We start from the raw sequence: 16,278 nt of genomic DNA, 5'->3' as shown, positions 1-16,278 counted from the left end.
CATAGTGTTTATGAACTGACACGCAAAAACGACACCGGATTCAAAAATTTGAATCTTTCAATTGAAATTATTATATAAAATTCTTGCTACCAATAGAATGTTATTTATATGGGGGGATACAATCTTCCCAGCTCTGCAGATTTTGCTGTGAAGAGACAGAATCATTAGATCATTTGTTTTGGTTCTGTCCATTTGTAGCTTGTTTTTGGACACAGGTCCAGGAATGGCTAAAGGATTGCAATATTTACCTGGAACTAACCTTGCAGATAGCATTACTGGGTGATCTGAAAAGTCATAGTCAATCAATCAATAATATAATAATACTTTTAGCAAAAATGTTTGTTTTTAATTCACAATCTGTAGAAGCAATGAGAATAGAAAGGTTCAGAACTTTTTGTAAAACATCACAGTACGGTTGAAATATATATGGCAAATAGAAATCCTATATGGATGGTGTTAAGAGATAGATGGGAGGTATTGAATAGAGTTGAAGGATGGGACTAATAACAAATAACAACAAATAATAACAAAGACAGCTAATAATGTAAGCATACTGTGTCCATAATAAGTATATAGGTTGTATGTTGGGAGCTTTTGGGAAAGAGCACAGTTAGAAAGATATGGCATTTAGAAGCCAACCGGATGGACATCATGAAAATGATCGGAGAGGTTGAGAGTAGAAGAAGTTCAGGAGCAAAAAAAAAAATATATATATATATAGAATTATTGTAAAATTAACTCTGTCCATAAGGTGTAGATAGTAAGTATAGACTGGAAGTAGAGGCCTGGGCGTTGTTGTTCACTAATTTACTCCAAGTAGGGAAAGGATGGTGGGGTTGAAAAGTAATAAAGGGGAATATATATATAAAAAATAAAAATAAACATGGGGGATTGGAAGTGATGCAGACAATTACATTGATAGAAGATACAATCTATCTGCAATATTAAAAGCTGAATCCATACATCCCCCGAGAGAAAAAAAAAAAAAAAGTGGATACTTCAGAATGAAAATATCTTTGAAAACTGTAATATACAGTAATTTCAAGGCCCATTTTTACACATTTAGCAAGATATACTGGTAGATGACTTACTCAAATGGCATCTTTTGCTCGTTGGGTTTGATGCAGCGTACGTAGTGAGGGGTAGTGGCATTCAGAGTCTCCATCAGCAGGTACAGAGAACTGCTGAACTACAGAAGTGTCAAATACAATAGAGCCTACAGACAGTCACAAAAAATAACACACTATACAGACCCTGTTATACATTACCATTATTACAAAACCCTGTTGAAGACAATCACCCCAAACCGTGTTTTAATAATATATTTTTTAAGCAGACTTCCATTGTCCCACTACAGAGAGTTGCTAAATATGTTTTAATCTTCACACATGTACGATTGCAAATGGGGTACAGTCACTAAAATAGTATCTAATCACTAATCTCTTAGCTATGTACCTCTTATCTATGTATCTCTTAGCTATGTATCTCTTAGTTATGTATCTCTTAGCTATGTACCTCTTATCTATGTATCTCTTAGCTATGTACCTCTTAGCTATGTATCTCTTAGCTATGTACCTCTTAGCTATGTATCTCTTAGCTATGTATCTCTAAGCTATGTATCTCTTAGCTATGTACCTCTTAGCTATGTATCTCTTAGCTATGTATCTCTTAGCTATGTATCTCTTAGCTATGTATCTCTTAGCTATGTATCTCTTAGCTATGTATCTCTAAGCTATGTATCTCTTAGCTATGTATCTCTTAGCTATGTATCTCTTAGCTATGTACCTCTTAGCTATGTATCTCTAAGCTATGTATCTCTTAGCTATGTATCTCTTAGCTATGTACCTCTTAGCTATGTATCTCTTAGCTATGTACCTCTTAGCTATGTATCTCTTAGCTATGTATCTCTTAGCTATGTACCTCTTAGCTATGTACCTCTAAGCTATGTATCTCTTAGCTATGTACCTCTTAGCTATGTATCTCTAAGCTATGTATCTCTTAGCTTTGTATCTCTTAGCTATGTATCTCTTAGCTATGTATCTCTTAGCTATGTATCTCTTAGCTATGTATCTCTTAGCTCTGTACCTCTTAGCTATGTACCTCTTAGCTATGTAAACATGGTCGGTCACCTACCTTCTCTCCCACAGTGGTCCTGTGGTTCTTATTGGCTGGTTTCACCCCAGGCCGGGCAGGCCTCACTTTGATGCCTTTAGTGCCCATCCCGGCTGGCTCCACCTCCAGGAAGAAGTTGGCTAGGAGAGGAAACTGATAAGGTTCCGGAATAGAAGGAGTCAAACGTAACAAGTCCAGTATGGGTCAAACAAGGGAAAAGAGAAAGTTATGATTTATTTTAATCGTTATTCATATTTATGTACATGTACTTAAACAACAATATAAAGGTAATAACCATGCAACAGTGTGTTAATAAACACTATGGGAATGGAATCGCAGACAGTACCTTACTGGTTCTCATGGTGTCCACCAGCTCTTCATACAGTGTGTCTCTGTTCTTCTCTAGAAAACTCCAGCATTGATATTCTACCTGTAATGGCACAAAACAGATTTCAAAGCAAAGCCACAGATTTGAGGTGTGTGTTGGTGAACAGGTGTAACAGACTGTTCAAATCAGGTATTAGAAAATATATTTCCTTTACAAATGACTGAAAATATAACTATGAACTATAAAAACATGATACATTGATGTAAAATCGAGAAGCAGGGTTGGGTTCCGTTGAATTCCATTGAAATTTAGTAAATTCGGGAAGTAAACTGATAATCCAATTGCTTCCTGAAATGACTGAATCCAACCCTGCTGAGTTCCACAGTAACACAAAGGGCCTGTGACTGTGGAATGTACCTTGTCAGCAAAAGTGTTGTATGATGAAGGCCTCGTTAGACATCCTGGGCTTCTCAAACAGAGGGTTGTCAGCTAGGTAGTTATACAGCTTCTGAAGCCAGTTCTGATCAGTACCCTGGGGGGGAACTGGAGCGAGACAGATGGATTCAAATATACATGTACAGTATTAGAAATACACACCAACAGTCTGGTCTAGTGGTAGTGTTGCCGACTCTGGAATACATAAAGTCTCTGGTGACGGGAGTGTGTGTGTGTTGTGTGTGTGTGTGTGTGTGTGTGTGTGTGTGTGTGTGTGAGTGTGTGTGTGTCCGAGAATCACCCTCCATCTTGTATATCATCCATTTTACTTCCCCACTGTCCTGTCATACAAAAAGGATCCACATCATTGTTATGTACGTCATTGGTCTCACCAGGCATTCTTCATCCAGCAGGTCCAGGATACCCATCTTAGCTTCAATCAGGTCAATGACCGGCTGGTTGTCATAGAAGTCTATCAGAGTCCAACGAATATCCTCCTTCATGTCCTCCTCCTGCTCCAGCTTGAACACATGCTGAGAGGAAACAATTACAAAAATATATCTTAGTCGTTTCAATCTTTCCATACTGCTGTTTTTTATTGCAAGAGCTCTAGTGAGTAAGATTCCAATGTATTTAGTACAGTACAGTATGGCAAATATTATTGGACTTGGACTTGGTGAGGTTACATATCAAGTTGGACTTGGACTTGGTGAGGGGGGAGAGAGAGAGAGAGAGAGAGAGAGAGAGAGAGAGAGAGAGAGAGAGAGAGAGAGAGAGTTAGTATTCTGTTAAAAATATGATGCCCTAATCTGGCTCGAAGGACCATTACAAATATGATCCACCTTATCTGAAGTAGTGAGCCAAGTCAAAAAGATTTTTCCTGAGAAAACCTTTAGTGAAACTTAAACCAAAGTTAAATCTGAGTCCTACTTACACTAACTGATGATCTGTCTGATCCAACGTTTCTGATTTCTACATTCCCCAGGTGTAGAATCCCAGCCAGCACCTTGAACACATCAGCCTGGAAGTCCTCTGTTAGCCCTACAAGAGGACAGAGGACAGGGGACAGGGGACAGGGGGTGAGACTGTATCCTGCAGACGTGCCTACATAAGGACATAACACATTCATAAGCAGTACGTAAGGATGCTATAATCGCTTACATAACAACCACATGTTATGAATGTGTCCTTATGTAGGATTGAAATATATTGTATTGCTTATTCTTATCTTTTATTATTTCTTTAATGTTGTCGCATTATCGGGAGGGAACCTGCAAGTCAGCATTTCGTTAGACAGTGTACACCATGTGTATCCTGTACATACGGTGGTGTAAAGTACTTAAGTCAAATCAAATCAAATGTTATTTGTCACATGCGCCGAATACAACAGGTGTAGACCTTACCGTGAAATGCTTCCTTACAAGCCCTTAACCAACAATGTAGTTTTAAGAGAAATAAGTGTTAAGTAAACAATAGATAAGTAAAAAATAAAAGCTGTAAAATAACAGTAAAGATAACATTAGCGAGGCTATGAGAATCAATGTGCGGGGGCACCGGTTAGTCGAGGTAATTGCGGTAATATGTACATGTTGGTATAGTTAAAGTGACTATGCAAATACTTTAAGTACTACTTAAGTAGTTTTTCTGGATATCTGTACTTTACTTTACTATTTATATCTTTGAAAACTTGTACTTTTACTTCACTACATTCCTAAAGAAAATAATGTACTTTTTACTCCATACACCCAAAAAGTACTCGTTACATTTTGAATGCGTAGCAGGACAAGAAAATGGTCTAATTCACGCACTTATCAAGAGAATATCCCTACTGCCTCTGATCTTGTGGACTCACTAAACACACATGCTTCGTAGGTAAATGATGTCTGAGTGTTGCAGTGTGCACCTGGCTGTCCGCAAATTCAAATAACAAAAAAATTGCGCCGTCTGGTTTGCTTAATATAAGGAATTTGAAATTATGAATATTTTTACTTTTACTTTTGATACTTAAGTATATTTAAAACCAAATACTTTTAGACTTTTACTCAAGTAGTATTTTACTGGGTGACTTTCACTTTTACTTGAGTCATTTTCTAGTAAGGTGTCACACCCTGGCTATGGGACTCTAGTTGTTGAGCCAGGGTGTGTTTGTTCTATGTGGTGTGTTTCTATGTTGGGGGTTCTAGTTCGTCTATTTCTATGTTTTGCCTGAGTGACTCCCAATCAGAGGCAACGAGTGTCAGCTGGTTGTCTCTGATTGGGAGCCATATTTAAACTGTCTGTTTTCCCTTTGTGTTTGTGGGTTTTTGTTCCGTGTTGGTTCGTGTTTGTAACCAGGGACGTCACGTTTTCGTTTTGTTGTTTTTGTTCGTGTGTTTATTCATTTAATAAAATGTTCGCATTCAACGCTGCGCCTTGGTCCTCCTCTGTAGATGACGATCGTGACAGAAAAACCCACCAAAACTGGACCAAGCAGCGTGAAGAGGAGAGAGGAAGGACTTGGGATCGATGGAGTAGGGGTCTCGACTGGGCTAAGCCGAGTGAAGAGCAGAGAGGGTGGACTTGGGAACAGTGGAGGAAGAGTCTCGACTGGGTCAAGCCTAATGAAGAGCAGAATGGCTGGAGTTGGAGGCAGAAGAGCGAGAGTTGGGCGAAAACTATAGAGGCCTGGCCCACGGGGAGGAGAGACCCCCAGAAAATTTTTAGGGGGGGGCTCACGACGTCGGGGCAGCAGGTTGGCAGAGGAGGCCGCCATATTAAGGGGGCCACTGGTCACTAAGGGGAAGGAAAGTGTGGAGGCACGGCGAGAGGTACTGGGGTGTGTTACCAGTCCGGTCCGGCCCGTTCCTGATCCCCGCGTGAGGGCCAGGGGGTGTGTGTCCCCAGTGCGGTCCGGGTCTGTTCCTGTTCCTCGCGATCGAGCCTGTGGTGCGCGTCGCCAGCCCGGTCCGGCCTGTTCCTGCTCCCCGCATCGAGCCTGTGGTACGCTTCGCCAGCCCGGTCCGGTCCGTTCCTGCTCCCCGCACCAAGTCAGTAGTGCGCTCGTCAGCCCGGTCCGGCCCGTTCCTGCTCCCCGCACCAAGTCGGTAGTGCGCCCGTCAGCCCGGTCCGGCCCGTTCCTGCTCCCCGCACCAAGTCAGTGGTGCGCTTCGTCAGTCCGGCACGGCCCGTGCCTGCTCCCCGCACCAAGCCTACGGTGTGCGTCGCCAGCCCGGCCCGGCCTGTTCCTGCCCCTCGCACAAGCCTACGGTGCGCATCGCTAGCCCGGTAAGGCCCGTTGCTGCTCCACGCACCAAGCCTACGGTGCGCGTTGCCAGCCCGGCCCGGCCTGTTCCTGCCACTCGCACCAAGTCTACGGTGCGCGTCGCCAGCCCGGCCCGGCCTGTTCCTGCCACTCGCACCAAGTCTACGGTGCGAGTCGTCAGCCTGGTCCAGCCCGTTCCTGCCACTCGCACCAAGCCAGGGGTGCGAGTCGTCAGTCCAGTGAGGCCCGTTGCTGCTCCACGCACCAAGCCAGGGGTGCGTATCGTCAGCCAGGTCCGGTCCTTTCCTGCCTCACGCACCAAGCCAGGGGTGCGCGTCGTCTGTCCGGCACAACCCGTGCCTGGGTCACCGGTGCCTAACCAGGTACCGGTCAACGGCTCCACTACGGAGTTGAAGCTAACCGCTCCTGCTACGTCCCAGTCCAGCTCTAGCCAGCGGGGCCAGACCGGACCAGGGGCGCTATGGGGGGTTTGTTGGAGGGTGGTGGGCAAGCCCGGAGCCAGAACCGCCGCCGAGGAGGTATGCCCACCCAGCCCTCCCCTGTTTTGCTCTTTTTGAGGCGCGGTCGCAGTCCGCGCCTTTAGGGGGGGGTACTGTCACACCCTGGCTATGGGACTCTAGTTGTTGAGCCAGGGTGTGTTTGTTCTATGTGATGTGTTTCTATGTTGGGGGTTCTAGTTCGTCTATTTCTATGTTTTGCCTGAGTGACTCCCAATCAGAGGCAACGAGTGTCAGCTGGTTGTCTCTGATTGGGAGCCATATTTAAACTGTCTGTTTTCCCTTTGTGTTTGTGGGTTTTTGTTCCGTGTTGGTTCGTGTTTGTAACCAGGGACGTCACGTTTTCGTTTTGTTGTTTTTGTTCGTGTGTTTATTCATTTAATAAAATGTTCGCATTCAACGCTGCGCCTTGGTCCTCCTCTGTAGATGACGATCGTGACATAAGGTATCTTTAATTTTACTCAATTGTGTACTTTTTCCACCACTGTGTACATATGACTAATAAAACTTGAACTTGTCATCATCAAAAAAAAATTGTATTATTCAGTATATGCTTCACACAGCAATATGTTGACCTAAAGGGTGATGAACAGACTGATGACTCTTACCCAACAAAGAGAACGTCCTGCGTAGTCTCTTCCATGTCCTTTTCGTCATCCAACCCACTCGATACCCGTCTCCCCGCCCATGCAGCTGTACCTGAACTCATCTGCACTCACTGGACACACACAAAACAAGAATGTGTCCTTAACTGACTCGCCTGGTTCAGTAAAGATTAAATAAATACAAAAATTACGAAATGACGACGAGATGACGACATTCATGGACTATTTGTGGTTGTGCGTCTATCATCTAAATACAAGTAACAGTTGACTGTTCCTTCTCCAGTCACTCACAGGTCTTACGTCAGTGAGAATAACTTTTAAGAAATAAAGGTTTAAATGAAACTCACACAATCTCAGGCTCTTGAACTCAGGCTGGTCTGCACAGGCACACATCTGGTAGAAGAGGTGGTAGTTTCTCTCGTTCTCTGACTGAAGAGAAAAAAATACACTATTACTATCTGATGGCATGCATTGATTCTAGCCTGGTCCCAGATCTGTTCGTGTTGTCTTGCCAACTCATATGGTCGTTGTCATGGCAAGGAGATGGCAAGACAACACAAACAGATCTGGAACCAGGCTAGAATCAAAGTCTTCACCATTTTTAAACATGACCCAACTATACGCTAGCTAACAATACCCCTTACGTTATACACCACATATAATCAGATATTAAAGTATGCGATGTATGACCTGGGAAACCACTCTAGATTTCTCCAGGAGATACGTCCTCATGTTGGCCCCGATGATCTGATATCTCCTGTCGAAGCTGATCTCTGTGTACTTCCCAAAGCGACTGCTATTGTCGTTCCTGGTCGTCTTGGCATTTCCTATAGCCTGACACACACAACAACAAAAAAACACACAGGTTACAAGTTTGTCCGTCATAGTTGATGATAATCAAGGCACATTGTAGATTAAGACGTGTGGGAAGTACGGTGGCTGGTGAGGCCCAGTCTGTACGGTGGCTGGTGAGGCCCAGTCTGTACGGTGGCTGGTGAGGCCCAGTCTGTACGGTGGCTGGTGAGGCCCAGTCTGTACGGTGGCTGGTGAGGCCCAGTCTGTACGGTGGCTGGTGAGGCCCAGTCTGTACGGTGGCTGGTGAGGCCCAGTCTGTACGGTGGCTGGTGAGGCCCAGTCTGTACGGTGGCTGGTGAGGCCCAGTCTGTGCCCGGAACACTCTGTGTCATACCGGACATGATCTGTCAGAGTATCACATTAGAACTGTTCATCTTTATTTTCATTATCTACAGACGATCGATCCCCATTAGATGGAACAGGTTACCTAAGATTACTCATTCACATCTTGTGAGGTTACGTGTAACGTGGATTCACTGCTAGGACGCACTGATTCACAAACGTACCTCAGTTATTGGGTTGGATGCCAGAACTTTGTCTTCCATATGCGTGCTGCTGTCAGACTTGCTGACCATAGCGAAGTACCTCTTGGCGTATCTAGCAGACACAGGCTTTCCCGCTCCAGACTCACCACTCACTATGATAGACTGACTGGTTCTTATTGTTCCTGAGAAAGGAAATGTATGTATCTGAGCAGGAATATACAGTATATTCACACTCTTTGCTTCTCATTTGTTGAACATTTGACAGTTGATCTCCTTTCAAGGATAAGTTCTATTGACAGATAGGCCCAAAGGGTTCAAATGTATGATGGGAAAATAGATTAAAGGCTGTAGAATAGGAAGCTATTGGGGGGCTCAGGGATTGAACCGCTGCCTCCAGGAGCATAGCGTGGTCCGGGCACGGCATCACTACCACTAAACCAGCCCCCCAGGACAGTCTGTCTCATTCTTACCCGGCCATCTGTTTGTAAGGCCTCCTCTGCCACAGCAAATATGTGAAGGTCCATATCTCCCATGTTCTGTCCAGAGTACGCATGGATGACTGCATCGCCATAGATGTGAAGCTGCTTGTATGGATTAACAGCCACCAGGATGGTTCCTGAAAGGGAGAGAAGGAAACCATCAGGGCAGACAGTACAGTCAGAGTTATCCTACTTGCTTTCACATAGTATGCTTCTAATATAGAGTATAACAGAATAGAATAGCATAGCATAGAATATAATACAATACAATAGCATAGGTGTATTATCCTCGGAGAAGAAGTCTATTTTTCACAACTCGGCATGGACATTTTACACAAACGCCAAACCACAACTCATCACCCAGACGGTACATTTCCAGTTCCATCTCTACGTCCAGTAAAGACAGCAGATAAACAGTAAAACGAAGACGTCCCATTAGACAGCTGGGGAAGCGTTTCCTTTAATAGCCCAGTCAAAACTGTTCGCTGCTCTGGCACCCCAATGGTGGAACAAGCTCCCTCACGACGCCAGGACAGCGGAGTCACTCACCACCTTCCGGAGACATTTGAAACCCCACCTCTTTAAGGAATACCTGGGATAGGATAAAGTAATCCTTCTACCCCTCCCCTTACCCCAACCCCCCAAAAAAAAATAAACAATTGTAAAGTGGTTATCCCACTGGCTACAATTTGTAAGTCGCTCTGGATAAGAGCGTCTGCTAAATGACGTAAATGTAAATGTAGCTGTAGATGATCTTGGACTCCACGAAGCGCACTTTGAGGTTGTGCAGTACGGCTGGCTCATGGAGGTAGCTGAGAGCTGTCAAGTCATTCTCCCCAACCAGGATATCAGGGTTGCGAAGGTGAGGGAGCTGAGGACTGGATTTGTCCAGGGGGTACAGCATCTCCTACAGAGAAAAACTGTGTGATGTTGGTGATTTAAAGCCTCTAGGGCCAGTTTCCCGGACATAGAGTTAGCCTAGTCCTGGACTAAAAAGCTTGTTGAAATGCAGACTTTTAGCCCTTTCACATTTCATATTGTTGCCACTGACAGATAGAAGATGAATGAGAGTAATGAGTTTAGAGATAAATGAAAGATTCTCCCAATAAATGAATTATAATGCAAGTGTATGCTGCCATTCCGACTGAGACTGCACATGCAGTACAATGCAGACAGAGCACTGTTTGGTCTATAGATCATAGTCTCTGTGTTCCTTACAGTGACACACTCAAAGCTGCAGTTCTAAAGTATCATCTCCAGGTTTGAAGTCTCTCAGGATCTCTGCGGACTTCCAGACATGCTCTGCATCCGGTATCCACACTCTGTTGTACTGAAGGAGCAAATTAATGAATGCATGAATTTTGTATTTCTGTCTTTGTCACATTTATGTGACCCATTCCTTACAGAATAATAAGACACCGTTTTCATTCGGTAAATACAATTACAGTAGCCTACAAACTGGCTACATTATGGAACACCATCTTTGTATAAGTTGTAATGCAATTGCGATGCATTATTTTCAAGATGTCCTACAAGGAGACGCGTGAAGCTAATTAGCATAATAACGTCACAGAGAATATATTTTTGGCCATCCATCAGCAAAAGAGGGGGACTCGACACGGTCTTTACACAGGGCCTGAGGACAACAGAGTCAGAACAACTCAATAACACATAGTGACTCAATGACAGACAGGACAGACAATCAAATCTTATTTGTCACATGCTTTGTAAAACAGGTCCTTTTCCAACAATGCAGAGTTAAAGAAAGAAACACATTTAATAAAAAAATTTAAATAGTGACAAGAGGAATAAATACACAGTAGATAAATAACAATAATGAGTAAAAATAACATAGCTACAGCTTAAGTCGAAAGTTTACATACACTTGGGTCGGAGTCATTAAAACTCGTTTTTCAACCACTCCACAAATTTATTGTTAACAAACTATAGTTTTGGCAAGTCGGTTAGGACATCTACTTTGTGCATGACACAAGTAATTTGTCCAACAATTGTTTACAGACAGATTATTTCACTTATAATTCACTGTATCACAATTCCAGTGGGTCAGAAGTTTACATACACTAAGTTGACTGTGCCTTTAAACAGCTTGGAAAATTCCAGAAAATAATGTAATGGCTTTAGAAGCTTCTGATAGGCTAATTGACATTTGGGTCAATTTGAAGTGTACCTGTGGATGTATTTCAAGGCCTACCTTCAAACTCAGTGCCTCTTTGCTTGACATCATGGGAAAATCAAAAGAAATCAGCCAAGACCTCAGAAAAAAAATTGTAGACCTCCACAAGTCTGGTTCATCCTTGGGAGCAATTTCCAAACGCCTGAAGGTACCACGTTCATCTGTACAAACAATAGTACGCAAGTATAAACACCATGGGACCATGCAGCAGTCATACCGCTCAGGAAGGAGACGCGTTCTGTCTCCTAGAGATTAACGTACTTTGGTGCGAAAAGTGCAAATCAATCCCAGAACAACAGCAAAGGACCTTATGAAGATGCTGGAGGAAACAGGTACAAAAGTATCTATATCCACAGTAAAACGAGTCTTATATCGACATAACCTGAAAGGCCGCTCAGCAAGAAAGAAGCCACTGCTCCAAAACCGCCATAAAAAAGCCAGACTACAGTTTGCAACTGCACATGGGGACAAAGATCGTACTTTTTGGAGCAATGTCCTCTTGTCTGATGAAACAAAAATAGAACTTTTTGGCCATAATGACCATCGTTATATTTGGAGGAAAAAGGGGGTCTTGCAAGCCGAAGAACACCATCCCAACCGTGAAGCACGGGGGTGGCAGCATCATGCTGTGGGGGTGCTTTGCTGCAGGAGGGACTGGTGCACTTCACAAAATAGATGGCATCATGAGGCAGGAAAATTATGTGGATATATTGAAGCAACATCTCAAAACATCAGTCAGGAAGTTAAAGCTTGGTCGCAAATGGGTCTTCCAAATGGACAATGACCCCAAGCATACTTCCAAAGTTGTGGCAAAATGGCTTAAGGACAACAAAGTGAAGGTATTGGAGTGGCCATCACAAAGCCCTGACCTAAATTTGTGGGCAGAACTGAAAAAGCGTGTGCGAGCAAGGAGGCCTACAAACCTGACTCAGTTACACCAGCTCTGTCAGGAGGAATGGGCCAAAATTCACCCAACTTATTGTGGGAAGCTTGTGGAAGGCTACCCGAAACGTTTGACCCAAGTTAAATAATTTAAAGGCAATGCTACCAAATACTAATTGAGTGTAATTGAATACTAACTTCTGACCCACTGGGAATGTGATAAAAGAAATACAAGCTGAAATAAATCACTCTACTATTATTCTGACATTTCACATTCTTAAAATGAAGTGGTGATCCTAACTGACCTAAGACAGGGAATTTTTACTAGGATTAAATGTCAGGAATTGTGAAAAACTGAGTTTAAATGTATTTGGCTAAGGTGTATGTAAACTTCCGACTTCAACTGTAGCTAGCTACAACATGTCCTTACCCCACTGAAGTCATTCATTTTCCTTCTTGGATGTCCTCTGTTTACATAGTAGGGTAATGGTGTGTATCACCCATCCATTTCAGTCATTTAGCAGACGCTCTCATCCAGAGTGACTTACAGTTAGTGAGTGGATACATGTTTTTATTTTTTCATACTTTGCCCCCCGTGGGAATCGAACCCACAACCCTGGCGTTGCAAGCGCCATGCTCTACCAACTGAGCCACACGGGGCCCATGCATTCTAGCTAGCTAGCTACTGTACTACCCATGTTCACTTCCTACAAGTGTCCTACCTGCCCCCTAATTGAATAAATCATAGTCTGGCCCCCCCCCAAAAAAAGGTTTTTGATTTACAGCAAATCTGACCAACAAAACCAGAAGAGATATTTCATCAAGTCAACCTAAAATGTCTATCTAATGAAACATTTACTAATGTACAAAGATGAAAAGAGAACATGTACAAAAAGTAACTTTATTTGACAGGATGAGATAATGCATGATGCAAACATGGAATTACTTTGTGAAAATGTGAAGATGTGGACTCAGTGAAGGTGTGGACTCAATGAAGGTGTGGACTCAGTGAAGGTGTAGACTCAGTGAAGGTGTGGACTCAGTGAAGGTGTAGACTCAGTGAAGGTGTAGACTCAGTGAAGGTGTAGACTCAGTGAAGGTGTGGACTCAGTGAAGGTGTGGACTCAGTGAAAGTGTAGACTCAGTGAAGGTGTGGACTCAGTGAAGGTGTGGACTCAGTGAAGGTGTGGACTCAGTGAAGGGGTGTGGACTCAGTGAAGGTGTAGACTCAGTGAAGGTGTAGACTCAGTGAAAATGTAGACTCAGTAAAGGTGTGGACTCAGTGAAGGTGTGGACTCAGTGAAGGTGTGGACTCAGTGAAGGTGTGGACTCAGTGAAGGTGTGGACTCAGTGAAAGTGTCGTTCATCCCTTTCTGCACCCTGGTGCAGTGGAACAATTCTTGTTCAGTCTCATAGTAGCATGATTCTGATTCTGAATAGCTGAACTCCTGCAAATAGTGAAAGGACATTTAGATGTCTATGGGACAGTTTCCCAACCATAACATTGTCAAACACTCACAGTGGGCTATTAATCTTTCCAACTTGAGAGCCTAGGGAGGACGAATGACCTGTCGTACTACAGCAACCATGTACTTGTTCATATGTGTCTGTGTAAGGGTTCTCTTATACAGACAATAGAACAGATAGGGCTGAGCTTGCTTTATTCAGGGTGCATCGTCTAGTTATTCACACAGTATATGTAATCACTATGTTGACAGGCTATTTTCAGTCAATCATTTGGAATGAAAAGGTCTAGGTCAGGGGGTCTCCAACCATTTCTAGCATGAGAGCTACTTTTAAAAAATTACATGTTGCGAGCTACAATTTTTTTTATTTTTTTTTATAGCCTGGCTGTAGTCTACTGTACATAGTGGGGGAACATATTGTCTGGCTGTAGTCTGCTGTACATAGTGGAGGAACATATTGTCTGTAGTCTGCTGTACATAGTGGAGGAACATATTGTCTGTAGTCTGCTGTACATGGTGGAGGAACATATTGTCTGGCTGTAGTCTGCTGTACATAGTGGAGGAACATATTGTCTGGCTGTAGTCTGCTGTACATAGTGGAGGAACATATTGTCTGGCTGTAGTCTGCTGTACATAGTGGAGGAACATATTGTCTGGCTGTAGTCTGCTGTACATAGTGGAGGAACATATTGTCTGGCTGTAGTCTACTGTACATAGTGGGGGAACATATTGTCTGTAGTCTACTGTACATAGTGGAGGAACATATTGTCTGGCTGTAGTCTGCTGTACATAGTGGAGGAACATATTGTCTGGCTGTAGTCTGCTGTACATAGTGGAGGAACATATTGTCTGGCTGTAGTCTGCTGTACATAGTGGAGGAACATATTGTCTGGCTGTAGTCTACTGTACATAGTGGGGGAACATATTGTCTGTAGTCTACTGTACATAGTGGAGGAACATATTGTCTGGCTGTAGTCTGCTGTACATAGTGGAGGAACATATTGTCTGGCTGTAGTCTGCTGTACATAGTGGAGGAACATATTGTCTGGCTGTAGTCTGCTGTACATAGTGGAGGAACATATTGTCTGTAGTCTACTGTACATAGTGGAGGAACATATTGTCTGTAGTCTACTGTACATAGTGGAGGAACATATTGTCTGGCTGTAGTCTGCTGTACATAGTGGAGGAACATATTGTCTGTAGTCTACTGTACATAGTGGAGGAACATATTGTCTGTAGTCTGCTGTACATAGTGGGGGAACATATTGTCTGGCTGTAGTCTACTGTACATAGTGGGGGAACATATTGTCTGGCTGTAGTCTACTGTACATAGTGGGGGAACATATTGTCTGTAGTCTACTGTACATAGTGGAGGAACATATTGTCTGGCTGTAGTCTACTGTACATAGTGGAGGAACATATTGTCTGTAGTCTGCTGTACATAGTGGAGGAACATATTGTCTGGCTGTAGTCTACTGTACATAGTGGGGGAACATATTGTCTGTAGTCTACTGTACATAGTGGAGGAACATATTGTCTGTAGTCTACTGTACATAGTGGAGGAACATATTGTCTGTAGTCTGCTGTACATAGTGGGGGAACATATTGTCTGTAGTCTACTGTACATAGTGGAGGAACATATTGTCTGTAGTCTACTGTACATGGTATGCTGGTGCACATCAAGTGGCACTACAGAAATCTGCTGTGAGGATTTTTCAATTAGCTACCAACAGCTGACATGTTCACATCTGGTTAGTTTTATCAGTGTTGTTTATACTGAACAAAAATATAAACACAACATGTAAAGTGTTGGTCCCATGAGCTGAAATAAAAGATCCCAGAAAATTTTTCCATACGCACAAAAAGCTTCTTTCTCTCAAATGTTTTGCACACATTTTGTTTACATCCCTGTTAGTGAGCATTTCTTCTTTGCCAAGATTATCCATCCACCTGGCAGATGTGGCATATCAAGAAGCTGATTAAACACCATGATCATTACAGCGTCTAGTGCTGGGGACAATAAAAGGCCTCTCTAAAATGTGCAGTTTTGTCACACAACACAATGCCAGTGTGCAATTGGCATGCTGACTGCAGGAATGTCCACCAGAGCTGTTGACAGAGAATTGAATGTTCATTTATCTACAATAAGCCGCCTCCAAAGTCGTTTTAGAGAATTTTGCAGTACGTCCAAACGGCCTCACAACCACAAACCACATCCAGCTTCTTTACCTGCGGGATCGTCTGAGACCAGCCACCCGGACAGCTGATGAAACTGTGGGTTTGCACAACCGAAGAATTTCTACATAAACTGTCAGAAACCGTCTCAGGGAAGCTCATCTGCGTGCTCGTCGTCCTCACCAGGGTCTTTACCTGACTGCAGTTCGATGTCGTAACCGACATCAGTGGGCAAATGCTCACCTTGGCACACTGGAGAAGTGTGCTCTTCACAGATGAATCCCGGTTTCAACTATACTGGGCAGATGGCGTTTTGTGGGCGAGCAGTTTGCTTATGCAACGTTGTGAACAGAGTGCCCCATGGTGGCAGTGGGGTTATGGTATGGGCAGGCATAAGCTACGTACAATGAACACAATTGCATTTTATCGATGGCAATTTGAATGCACAGAGATACCGTGACGAGATCCTGCGGCCCATTGGCGTGCCATTCATCCGTCGCCAT

General features: G+C 43.5%; 1 pseudogene; it reads right to left on the bottom strand.

The window, feature by feature from the left end:
* LOC121540094 overlaps positions 1-16,278 on the bottom strand; it is a 27,918-nt pseudogene extending 11,640 nt beyond the window's left edge.

This window comes from Coregonus clupeaformis, unplaced genomic scaffold (genome assembly GCF_020615455.1).
Source record: "Coregonus clupeaformis isolate EN_2021a unplaced genomic scaffold, ASM2061545v1 scaf0694, whole genome shotgun sequence".
NCBI classification, from domain to species: domain Eukaryota; kingdom Metazoa; phylum Chordata; class Actinopteri; order Salmoniformes; family Salmonidae; genus Coregonus; species Coregonus clupeaformis.
This window is presented reverse-complemented; position numbering and strand designations above follow the sequence as displayed.